Source organism: Lissotriton helveticus, chromosome 12, assembly GCF_964261635.1.
Source record: "Lissotriton helveticus chromosome 12, aLisHel1.1, whole genome shotgun sequence".
NCBI classification, from domain to species: Eukaryota; Metazoa; Chordata; class Amphibia; order Caudata; family Salamandridae; genus Lissotriton; species Lissotriton helveticus.
This window is the reverse complement of record NC_136073.1, coordinates 50,903,580-50,915,871: the sequence shown is the minus strand read 5'-3', so window position 1 is coordinate 50,915,871 and position 12,292 is coordinate 50,903,580. Positions and strand designations below refer to the sequence as shown.

The following is a 12,292-nucleotide window of genomic DNA, read 5'->3' as shown; positions in this document are numbered from 1 at the left end:
AAGCTGATAGGTGACCTATTTGGGCTCACTGTCAGACATTACTTCAAAAGCTGAGGTTATTCATCTCAACAAATAAATAGGCAGACAAGTGGCTGTTCAACATTTGACACACATGTGTGACTTCTGCATGCTCAGTTCATGGTCACATGTACAATAGTCAAAGCTGCACACCTTGCTCCAACTGCCAGACCTACACATGCAATACATTTCCCATTGTGTGGGAAATGGGTAATCTTCCAACTAAAATGGACAATAGCTGCTTGTATGGAAAAATAGATGTTATGTATAATTGAACCAGTAGCGGTCGGTGGTGGGAGTGCTGCTGGGCGGTGACGTGGTGAGGGGCAGGGTGGGGGGTAGTAAACTATGGATTTCGGCCGATTACAGGTAAGTAAACATAAAAATAAATAAAACTAATTTTATTGCGCGCAATGCATCGCCAAATGCGATGCAGTGCGCACAACAAAATTTGTTTTACTTATTTTTATGTTTACTTACCTGTAATCTGCCGTAATCCATAGTTTAGTACCTCCCACCCTGCCCCTCCCCCTCCCCATGTCACCGCCCGGCAGCACTTTCACCACTGACCGCTACTGAATTGAACACTCAGGGAACCGCTCACCCCCTCCGAGCTGCTGTTGGGCTCTCCACTGCTCATCAAGGTCTGGGTATGCCAATGCCAGTATGAGGGCCATTAGGGGTGTCAGGGTTCGCTGAGCGTCCTTCTGCCTGGGGAGGACAGCCCCAGGCAGAAGGAACGATCTTCCTGGTCTAGCATCTCAGGTCCTCCCTCCTTTTCTTGCAGTGAACATTGCATGGACAGTTGACCACTAGGGTCTGCACACTCCGGGCAACTCCTTTCCATATCGACACCTTATGATGGGCCATGACCTTTACGGATGCAATTGATGAAGAGACTGAGTGGACACACAAGTTATAGGTTATCATCTAAGGTTACACATAGGCACTACACAGCTAGCAGAGACATGTAACAACATTGTATACATGACATGTTTGAAGTGCACATTCTGACCTAGAGAAAATCCTTAACTGCTCAGTTTAAATGTCCTCTGTGTACTACCCTCCACCCTGATCTTGGTTATACTCACTACACCAGACTCCTCATATCACATACCCATAGCCCTCACCACATGTTATGTGAATGGTGTTATAGCTTAACACAACACAGCAATGTGTCCTCAAAAAAGGCTACACTTGTATTGAAGCCATGCACAGACACCTGTACAATCAGGACAAATAATTTCAATCTCACTGGCTGAAACATCACTACTACCATTGCACTGAGTACATGTCAAGTTTGGGCTCTCAAAAAAAAGAGGGCTGCCATACATGTAAGTAATAATTTAAAGTCAGTGGATCAGAGAACATGTTGATTTCTGATGTGAACCTCAGACTACATCTGCATGTGTCAGTGTTTTAAGTCCTGACATTACAGAACACACTGTATGCCATATATGTCAGGGTGTGTATGGGACAACATCTACATAGCAATGTACATACTGAACAATTTCACATATCCACACAGCTGGTGATACACTTTGGAACAGCACTGCAGATGTGCCAGACTATCTTTTGTGACATTCTTTGTCATGAAGAGTGTTCCTATACAATTGCAGCCTCACTCTTATGTCAGGTAAAATCCAAGGCATGTGGCATTTAAGGGCCTGTGCTAATGCAATGACAAACAGTGAGACAATGGGCCCATGGACAGTAGTCTCTGGTGTGGGGGTCTCATCTTGCACCATACCCAATCTAGTATCACTAGGTGCATCAATGTCAATTCATGGTCCTTCAACATGTTTGCAGCGTACATTTGAGGATCTGCAGGTCTACAGGGGTAGTAATGTGTGCATCTGTTGCATTGGGGAATGCACTATGCCCCAGTCTGGGCCATGTGGCATGCAAGGCGCATACCAATGTCAGTGTTAGATCTCAGCATGCTGAGCACACTGTGCCCACATGACCATCACATGGCCACATATACCATACCTTACAGTACACCTAGTATCCATTCTATATGTCTCATTAACATAGTGGGTCACTGGGAAGGCATCTGTGAGGTCTTGGTACCTGTCTGAAGACAGGTTGGTAATTCCTTGTGTGCTAAGCACTTGGTAGGACTGAACAGTTATATCACATGTCCAATAAAGACCCACTCACAGGACAAATACTCAAATTTTAAAGTAAAGCCACTTATTATTTCCTGTAAACTGCCATAACATGGTAAGCAAAGTCAGCATTGTAACATAATAGATCCATACATGCATTGCTGTATGCATTCAACTGGTGTATGGTTCAGGAGTATATGCACATCACCTTGAATCTGTTAGGTCCACAAATATCAGTGCCACATGTACCATAACTGTTAGAGTCCTATGTTGTGGCCACAACATCATAATTACAATTCATTGATATCGCTATGGGAATCTGATCCACAATGTGGCTCATGGGCTGAGCTAGGTCAATCCATATAGTGTAAAAATTGTATCAGCAGTACTTACCTGCTCCTCTGGTGAGCCATTAGAACTGGTGGTACAGGGGAAGGACCACTTCTACCAGTGGCTGGAGCTCCTCTGGAGTGAAGGGAGGGCCCCTCTGCCCTGTACAGTGTGTTATGACAATTCCCAGAGGTGGCAAATAGTAGTTGGAGATGAGGAGATGTAGTAAGCAGCGGTGGCTTGAGGCAGTGGCTTGAGGCAAGCATTTCATTTCCCAACCCGCAACCATTAAATACACCACACAGCTTGTCTTCAGTGTGGATGCCACGTACATTGAACCGCGGCAGTTGCATTTTACAAGGTTAACCAATGGTAGAAGACGCCTACAGCTTAGTTCAAACCAGACGGCATCACTGATTGGGCATGTCCCATTGGTGAACTTAGGCAACATCTTAGGCTGTGACCTCTGTCTGCAAAAACATCATTAGAACCGCAGTGGTTGCATTTTACAAAGGTAGCCAATGGCTGTGACTGATGTGGTAGACTTTGCCTACCGTACAGTTCCCATCAGCTGGCTGTCGGCTGTCCTGAATGTCCCATTGGAGAGCCTAGGACTCCACATTGTCAGTGTTGAAATTTACATCATAAAATGTTTTTTGACATACATATTCAACAATGTATGTATGTAGTAATATCACACATGATGTATGACACTATTTCCCTGCCTATACCTTTGCTCACTCATCTGTGTTGAACAAGACTGTGCATGTACACACGTTTACCACAGGGCTGTGTACAATGGTGAAAAATGACAAAGTTAACCATACCCATGAAGTGTGCAAGATGTGCACAGTGCTGTTACAGACACGTGTTTTCCATATATGAAGATGGCTGCAATTTATATGTAAAGTAGTGCATCTTAATTATCCTACCGACTCCAGTAAATATATTAATATGTGATATGTGTATGTGACACTTTTGGCTCTCTTCCTCATGGAATGGCCTGTCCCACAACAATGCCGAATGGTGGAAATGAAGCATCCAGCTGTGTGTAATGCATCTCATTCAGTTTCATCATACAATAAGTAGCCATGTATAAAAGTATTTTGTGGCATATAAAGTGAAGTAAACTGCTGTGTACTTCTCACATATGAATTAATGTATTTTCCCATCACGTTTGGGTGTGTTTTGGCAAATGTTTGTGTGGGCACTGTGACCTGTATCCATATGTGCATTTAGTCCACATGTAGGTTCTGTGTCAGAGAGAGGAAACCAACCTCTAGTATACCGAACATCCCCAAGCCTCCTAACTATGGGGGAAAGAGATGTAATCCAGAAGTTTCATCTTGATAGGCAGACAATACAAGATTTATCTGCAGAGGTAGGACCAGATTTATGTCCTCAAAGACACTATTGAATAGCTCTGAACCAATGGTGACAGTCATGGCAGCATGATCTTTCCGTTGCCACAGGCTCCTTTCAGTACACTGTGGACATATCTGGAGGAATGTCACAACCTATGTTTAGTGGCACACTGCATGATTTGACCAATGTGAAAGGACACTTTTATGGATTTGGTTGCATCCCACATGTGATAGGATCGACAGATGGCACGCATATTGCCTTGGTGGCACCACAGGTGGCACCACAGACCAATGAACAGGTATATCGGACCATGAAGTACTTCCATGCGATCAATGTCCAAGTGGTTTATTTAGTAGATTTTTACATATTACAAGAGTCTGCTAGATTACCCAGTTCTGACCATGATTCCTTTGTACTGCAGAACAGCACCATTCCCCAGCTGATGTTACAATACTACTGGAGAGGGCACGGCTTCTTGGTGAGTATGATGTACCTAACCTTTGTATGTGTGTGTGTGATGTCAGGTTGCATGATCAGAAAGTGTGTTAAACTTTTAAGCACTTCTGTTCGTCTCCCATCTAGGAGACTCAGCATATCCCAACCGCCCATGGGAAGTCTGCTTGAATGAGGCCCATGGAAGAACACAGCAGCCAGTGGAGCGGGATTTTGGGCTCCTGAAAGCCAGATTCAGATGTCTGGACCAGAATAGTGGGGGGCCTCCTCTACTCACTCGAGAAGGGGTGTCAGATCACCGTTGCCTGGTGTATGCTCCACAACCGTGCACTGAGACGGAACATCCCTCTCATAGCAGAGGATAGAGACCAGCAGGAGCCACTGGGTGAATAGACTGAAATGGTAATTGATGATGATAGTGGTGAAGAGGGAGGAGTTGACATTCATCAAGTGGTCATCAACAACTTCTTCTCATGAGTGTATGATGTGCACTGTCATTACATAGCCTGTTACAGTGACTGCAGTTGTGATGATGTGAGGAGTTTGTTACTGGGTACCTGTTTGGTATGTACAGCTGTATAAATATCTGTGCAGAGTATGTTTGTGGAAGGAGATTTGGATACATGCTCATATTTTTTTATTTTTTTATTTTATTTATTTGGTGTTTTATATAGCGCAAACTTGACCCTAATAGGGTATCAGAGCGCTTTACATTCACATAATTTTACACATAACAAATGGAACACCTTACTGTTTCAGTAAACCTAATCATTATACAGTGAGTTACTAGCAACAGTTATGCTACAAAGGATTAAATTAGTTGTACATTGAATTGTGAGAGAAACATTTGTGCATAACATGCAAATTTACAAAATCATAATGATGTCAGTGGTCGATGTGTGGTAGCATGTGTATTAAACAAGAAGATCCTCTGATAATGACACAACTGCTGGAGTTATGGCAGGAATTTGCTCATAAGAAAGGTTAGGCTGCATTTTTAAAAGCTGTGATGGACATATAATAGTTGTTGATTGGTGTAGGTGACATTTAGGCATGTACTGTGTACTCCAGAAATGGGCTCTGTTTGGTGTCATATGTATGGGTTCCTTGCTAATCTCTATGTATTGGTTTCTTGTAGGTGTCTTCACCATGTCATCCTCATTTGGGTATTTCAGAGTTGGGACATCAGCAAGTATGTGATACTCTTACAAACTACGAAATAAACATGTATTGTTCCTGGATATGTCCGGCACCGGCTTTGGGTGTACAACCCTGATACCAAGGCTGCTTGCACTGTGATAGAATGGAATTTGCAATGAATCAATTGGATTTGCTCCCTGTCGTGTGGTGTTCCTATTGCGATATGTGAGCCATCATGTACTGCAACACAATGTTCTCAATGTGTATGAGCTGGATGTAGCTGTTGATGTGTCTCATCATTATGAGCCACAGTGCATGTGGCACACACTGACATTTGTGAGTGACATTCCACCAGAGGCAGCTACACCAAATTGGAAAGGACCTGTGATGAAAAAACTGTTGTTATGCAATATATTAGTTTTGGGTATTCTCACTGATGTGGGATTCCTATTGTGAGTTGGTTAAGTATGGTACCAGCGGATGACATGACCGCTTGGCATGTGGCCAAAGCTTTTAGGATTGTGATGTGCACCCTCTCCTACCATTTTGTTCCATTCTGGACATGACCTTTGTGGTGTACGAGACTGATCATTTCACTTTTGTATAATGTAGGTTAAGTTACTGACAGTATGCCAGTTTGAGGTTGGTACTCTGGAATAAACTTGGGATGAGACTAGACACTTGTTTGTCTGTGTTGGTGTGAAATATTGTGATACTCATGTGCACATAGTAGATGTTAGATTTGGGGGTCTCTAATTGGCAGAGGTAAGTACCTTAGACCAAGTAGGGACCCTTGCTTCTAGTCAGGGTGAAGGAATACACACAGTAGATAATCCCTGCTCCCCCTCTAGGTAGCTTGGCGCGAGCAGACAGGCTCATCCCCAAGGCAATGTGTATAATAACTGCACTTAACACAAACAATGACTCCCCATCCACCACAAACTGAGACCACACAGGTAAGTATATTTATAAAAATATATCTTTATCTAGTTTCAGCAAGAAAAATAAAACAGTTGCACGATGATAGCTCTTGATCAAAAGGTTGCTCTTAATCTTGATGGTTACTTAGCTTATTAGGAAGTTCTTCATATTAAATATAGTCTCAAGTCTCTCAAATCAGTGTTAAAAATAACGCTACTGACTTAATTTAAATTAGCTCTCAAAACGAGTGGTAAAATCACTGCCAGCGTGTACTTAACTCCCCTGTGGAGCCCTTTGATAAACTGGACCCGAACAATGCGGGCGCGCCTCCACCACGGACTTCAGGCGCACTGCGCCGTGCAGAACAGACTCATTCCCCGCCCCGGCCGGTCCCAGCAGCCCTCCGCCCGCTCTCTGATCCTCGGGGAGCGGCGAGGAGCTAGCTCGGCGCTCCGAGCAGGGACAGACAGGCCAGGGGCAGGAGGGCACTCACGATGCTCCCGCGGCGAGGACGGGTCTCGAGGACGAGTCTCCTTCTCGCTGCGGGCGCAGCTCCGCCGGTCTTCCAAAGCTTCCCCGGGCCGGCCAATGATGTCGCGGCACTTTAGGCGAGCCTCCGTGTGCACCCGGGAGTCAGCCAATGGCAGTGCGGCTCCCAGGACCAGCCCCTGATGACGCTTGAGCCGGCAACCAATCCGTGCGAGGCTTCGACGAAGACGCGGCGATGCTGGGCCAATCCCAGCGCGGCGTTACTGGAGGGGCTCGTTTCTCCTGGCCAATGGGAGCGCGGCAGCTTCGTTCTCCGTCTCCGCAGCCCCCGCCAAGAACGGCAAGCTTTCGAGGGTGTTGCTGGCACGGGCCGCGGCGATGAGCAGGCGGCAAGAGATTTACGAGGGCACAGGTCACAACAAGACCGCCCTCACGGCCACAAGATCGTTTTAGAACAGAACTCACGAGGGGAGGCACCACGGACCTCCGACCCTCGCTGAGTATGTGCCGATGAGCACACCGATCTCTGCCCACGCTCAGCAGTTGGTCACAAAGCATGCACCAGGCCAAAACAGCATGATCTGCGCAGCGTCTTGGGGTTTCTTTAGGAACCTTTTAACCCTGGGTTCCAGGAACAGGGGGCCAGCTCTTCTCAGGCCCTTGGAGATTCAAGTTGGAGACACAGCACACAGCAAAGTCTTTTTGGTTCAAGCAGGCAGGGTCACAGCACATAGCAAAGTCCCTTTCTTCTTCTCAGTTTTTAGTTGAACAGCAGAACAGGTCAGCCCTTAGAGCACACAGCAAGGCAATCTTCCTTCAGTTCTCCAGTGGTCCTTCTTCCAGCAGAGGTTCCTCTTGCTTGTAGAATCTAATTTTCTGTTGTCAGGGGTCCTTCTCTTATACCCCTAAAAGTCTTTGAAGTCCTTTGAAGTCTTTGTGAAAGTGGGCCCTGAGCCCGGTCTAAACCAGTTCTGGGTGTTGCTGGAGCACTGGGGCTTTCCTGGCTTCCTTCTTTCTTTCAGTATCAGGGACAGAGGTGACAGTCGCCCAGCGGGAGGTGGAGCCAGCATTGTGGTCAGGCCGGCACAGCCCTATTCACTCCCAGGTGCTATCTCCTCCCACTTCCCTGGCAGCAGCTGCATCCTTTCATCCATGGGCTGACTCAGACAACCTCCTGGGGGCTCTGCAGCCAGGTGCTATCTCCTCCCACTTCCCTGGCAGCAGCTGCATCCTTTCATCCACGGGCTGACTCAGACAACCTCCTGGGGGCTCTGCAGCCCCTGTCACCCTCAAACCAGACAGTCAATCCACAAGCAGGCCCAGGCACACAGAGAGGTTAGACAAGAGAACAGCCACTTTCTAAAAGTACTATTCTCAAACACAGAATTTAAAAGGAACCTTCACTAAAAGATGTGTTATTAAATTCTGAGTTCAGGGATATCAATCACTTATGTCCCATCTTGTTCCTATGAGAAGATAGGCTGGTATCCATTGGGACCAGCCTCCCCCATGTTATTTTATGGAGCAAGATAACCTTACAGTAGTGAGCACACAAAATGGCTGCCGCTCACTACCAGAGCATGTGACCTGCACTAGTACATGCTCTACCTTACCCATACACTGCACCCTGCCCAGGGGGGTACCTTGAGCCTTCCATATGGGTGACTGATGTGCACAGACAGGGAAGGGTTAGGCCCAGCCAGTAGGGACACTGGCCAGGCGGACATGGCAGTCCACTGACTGCACACAGGCACTGCGCTGGCAGGCCTGAGACACCATTTTAGGGCTACTCATGTGGGTGGCGCAATCTGCGCTGCAGGCCCACTAGTAGCATCTGTCATCACCAGCCCTGGCACACACAGTGCACTTGACTAGGGACTTCATGGTGAGGCAAATATGCCAATCAGGTATACCCAATCAATATGACAATTTACATAGGGAGCACTTACACTCTGGCACTGATCAGCAGTGGCAGAGTGTCCAAAGCATCTAAACCAGCAAAAACGAAATCCAGCACAGCATCAAAAAATACAGGAGGCAGAGGCAAAAAGATGGGGGAAAACCACGGCAAGGGTGTCAGGTCTAACACGTGTCCCCTCTAGCTGAAAGTGGGGAGAACTACCCAACCTCTTGGGAGTCCTCATCACTAAGGCGGAAGAATCTGGACAGACCATCAGCATTAGCGTGTTCTGTACCAGGGCGGTGCTCCACCGTAAAGTACATCCCCTGTAGGGAAATGGACCACCTCAACAGTTTTGGATTCTCACCCATCATCTGCATTAACCATCTGAGGGGCCTGTGGTCGGTCTGAACACGGAAGTGAGTCCCAAACAGGTAGGGCATCAGCTTCTTCAGAGCCCATACCACAGCAAAAGCTTCCCTTTCAATCGCACTCCATCTCTGTTCCCTGGGGAGTAGCCTCCTACTAATGAAAGCCACTGGTTGGTCTCCGCCCTCATCATTGATTTGTGAGAGTACTGCTCCCACGCCTTGCTCTGAAGCGTCAGTTTGCACAATGAACTCACTGGAAAAGTCAGGTGCCTTAAGCACCGGTGCTGTGCACATGGCAGTTTTGAGGGCGTCAAAAGCAGTTTGACAGGCCTCGGTCCAATTCACTTTCCTGGGCTGATTTTTAGATGTCAGCTCTGTCAAAGGGGCCACAATGGTGCCATAACCTTTGACAAACCATCTGTAATACCCGGTGAGACCTAGAAAGGCTCTCACCTCAGTCTGAGTCTTGGGGGGTTCCCAAGCCAGAATGGTATCAATCTTCGCCTGTAGGGGTGCCACCTGGCCGCTCCCCACCTGGTGTCCCAAGTACACCACTGATCCCTGCCCTATCTGGCACTTACTGGCCTTGATAGTGAGGCCTGCCTTCTGCAGAGCCTTCAACACTTCACAGAGGTATTGCAGGTGTTCCTCCCAAGTGGAGCTGAACACAGCAATGTCATCCAGGTATGCTGCGCTGAATTCCTCCAGCCCTGCTAATACCTGGTTGACCAGTCTCTGGAAGGTTGCAGGGGCAATTTTCAACCCAAAGGGCATGACACGAAACTGGAAGTGCCCCTCTGGCGTTGAAAATGCTGACCTCTCCTTGGCCCCCTCAGTTAAGGCAATCTGCCAGTACCCTGAAGTCAAATCAAAGGTGCTGAGGTACTGGGCAGCTCCCAACCGATCCACCAGTTCATCAGCTCTGGGGATGGGGTGCGCGTCAGTCTTGGTGACCGCATTGAGCCCACGGTAGTCCACGCAGAACTGGAGTTCTGGGGGGCCATCGGGGGTAGCAGCTTTCTTAGGCACTAAGACCACTGGGCTAGCCCAGGGGCTGCTGGAGGGCTCAATTACCCCTAGCGCTAACATCTTTGGAAACTTCTTCCTTGATGCTACCTCTGACCTTGTCTGCCACCCTGTAAAACTTCTGTTTCACAGGCAGACTATCTCCAGTGTCCACATCGTGGACGCACCAGTTGGTGACACCTGGGGTCAGGGAGAACAGGGGGGCGAACTGACGCAAGACCTGGCGACAGTCCTTCTGCTGCTCTGGGGTCAGGGTGGGTGAGAGTATCACACCATCCACTGACCCATCCTGCTCCTTGGTTGCCAGGAGGTCAGGGAGAGGATCACTATCCTCTTCCCCTCCAGCATCTGTAGCCAGGAGCATAGTCACTTCAGACCTCTCAAAGTGGGGTTTGAGGCGGTTCACGTGCAACACTCTCAGGGGCTGCCTGGGAGTCTTCATGTTAACCAAGTAGGTAACCTCGCTCTTGCGCTCTACCACCTCATATGGCCCGGTCCACTTGTCACGGAGCGCACAAGGCTCCACCGGCGCCATCACCCACACTTTCTGACCAGGGTGGAACTCAACCAGAGAAGTGTTCTGGTCGTACCATCTTTTCATCTCCTCCTGGCTAGCCTCCAGGTCTCTTGAGCGAGCTTCCTGAAGCGCTTGGTCTAGTTGCAAATGGCCAGCACATAGCTGAACACATCCTAAGGGGTTTTCCCACGGGATTTCTCCCACCCCTCCTTCACCAGAGTGAGAGGTCCTTTGACAGAGTGGCCATACAGCAACTCAAAGGGACTGAACCCTAAGGATTTCTGAGGCACCTTCCTGAAGGCAAACAACAGGCATGGTAACAAGACGTCCCACTTCTGCCTCATGGGCTCTTCCAGGCCCATAATCATGCCTTTGAGGGTGCGGTTGAATCTTTCAACCAACCCATTTCCTTGAGGGTGGTAAGGAGTGGTGAACTTGTATGTCACCCCACACTCCTCCCACAGAGACTTCATGTACCTAGAGATGAAGTTTGTACCCCGGTCAGAGACCACTTCTCTGGGGAACCCCACACGGGAAAAGATCCCCATTACGGCACGGCCCACCACGGGGCTGTGACTGTCCTGAGAGGGACTGCTTCTGGGTACCGGGTAGCATGGTCCACCAAGACCAGGATAAACCTGTTGCCTAAGGCTGTCTTGGGGTCCAGGGGCCCCACGATGTCAATGCCCACCCGCTCAAAAGGGGTGCTCACCACAGGAAAGGGTTGGAGGGGTGCCACGCACTTCCCTCCGCTCTTGCCACTGGCCTGACAAGTTTGGCAAGACTTACAAAAGGCTGCGACGTGCTTCTTCATCTGGGGCCAGTAAAAGTGGGTTACATGCCTGTGATAGGTCTTGTCTTGCCCCAGATGTCCTGCAAGAGGCACGTCATGAGCCAGACCCAGTAGGAAGTTCCTGAAGCGCCCGGGTACCACCAGCACACGGGCTGCACCGGGCTCAGCGAACTTAGGCTCACTATACAGTAAGTCATCCTCCCAGTAAATCAAATGTTCCTTAGACCCTAGGCCTGCCGCCTGGTCTGCAGCCTGCTGCCGCACACCAATGAGAGAAGGGCACTCCTTCTGAGCCTGGCAGAATTCCTCCCTGGAGGGACCACCATCTTGCTGCCACTGGGACAGCTCAGGCAATTCCCCCAGTTCGGCCACCTGTTCCCCTGTAGGTTCCAGGGCATCCCCCTCAGGTTCTGCTTCTTCCTGGACCGTGGGAACGGTGGGGGCTGGTTTCCCACACCCTCTACCCCTTCCCCTCTTGGCAGGTCCCTGGGCCATTGTTCCAGGCTCCAGTTCTGCTAATCCACCCCTACTGGCTGACATTGCACGTGTGGTCACACAGATCCACCCAGGCAAGCCCAACATTTCCAAATGAGTTCTGTGCTCCATATCTTTCCATGGAGAGCTCTCCAGGTCGTTACCTAATAGACAATCTACAGGCAAGGCATCACTGACAACCACATCCAAAAGACCGGAGACTCCTCCCCATTCAAAGGGAACACGTGCCAACTTGCAGAGGCGCACTGAACTGTCAGCTGCCACCACAGGACGGAGTTCCTTGGGAATGATCTGCTCTTCAGACACCCACTGACACCTGACAGATGTCACGCTGGCCCCTGAGTCTCTCATAGCCTCTATCTC

General features: G+C 48.8%; 1 long non-coding RNA gene across 1 annotated transcript in view; it reads left to right on the top strand.

Moving 5' to 3' along the window:
* Positions 1 to 4,543, top strand: part of LOC144798742 (uncharacterized) — a 152,117-nt gene extending 147,574 nt beyond the window's left edge. The window contains exons 2-3 of the long non-coding RNA XR_013603635.1: positions 4,246 to 4,302; positions 4,407 to 4,543. This is a non-coding gene — a long non-coding RNA (uncharacterized LOC144798742). The remainder of the gene's footprint in view (positions 1 to 4,245; positions 4,303 to 4,406) is intronic.
* The last annotated feature ends 7,749 nt before the right edge of the window (positions 4,544 to 12,292 follow it).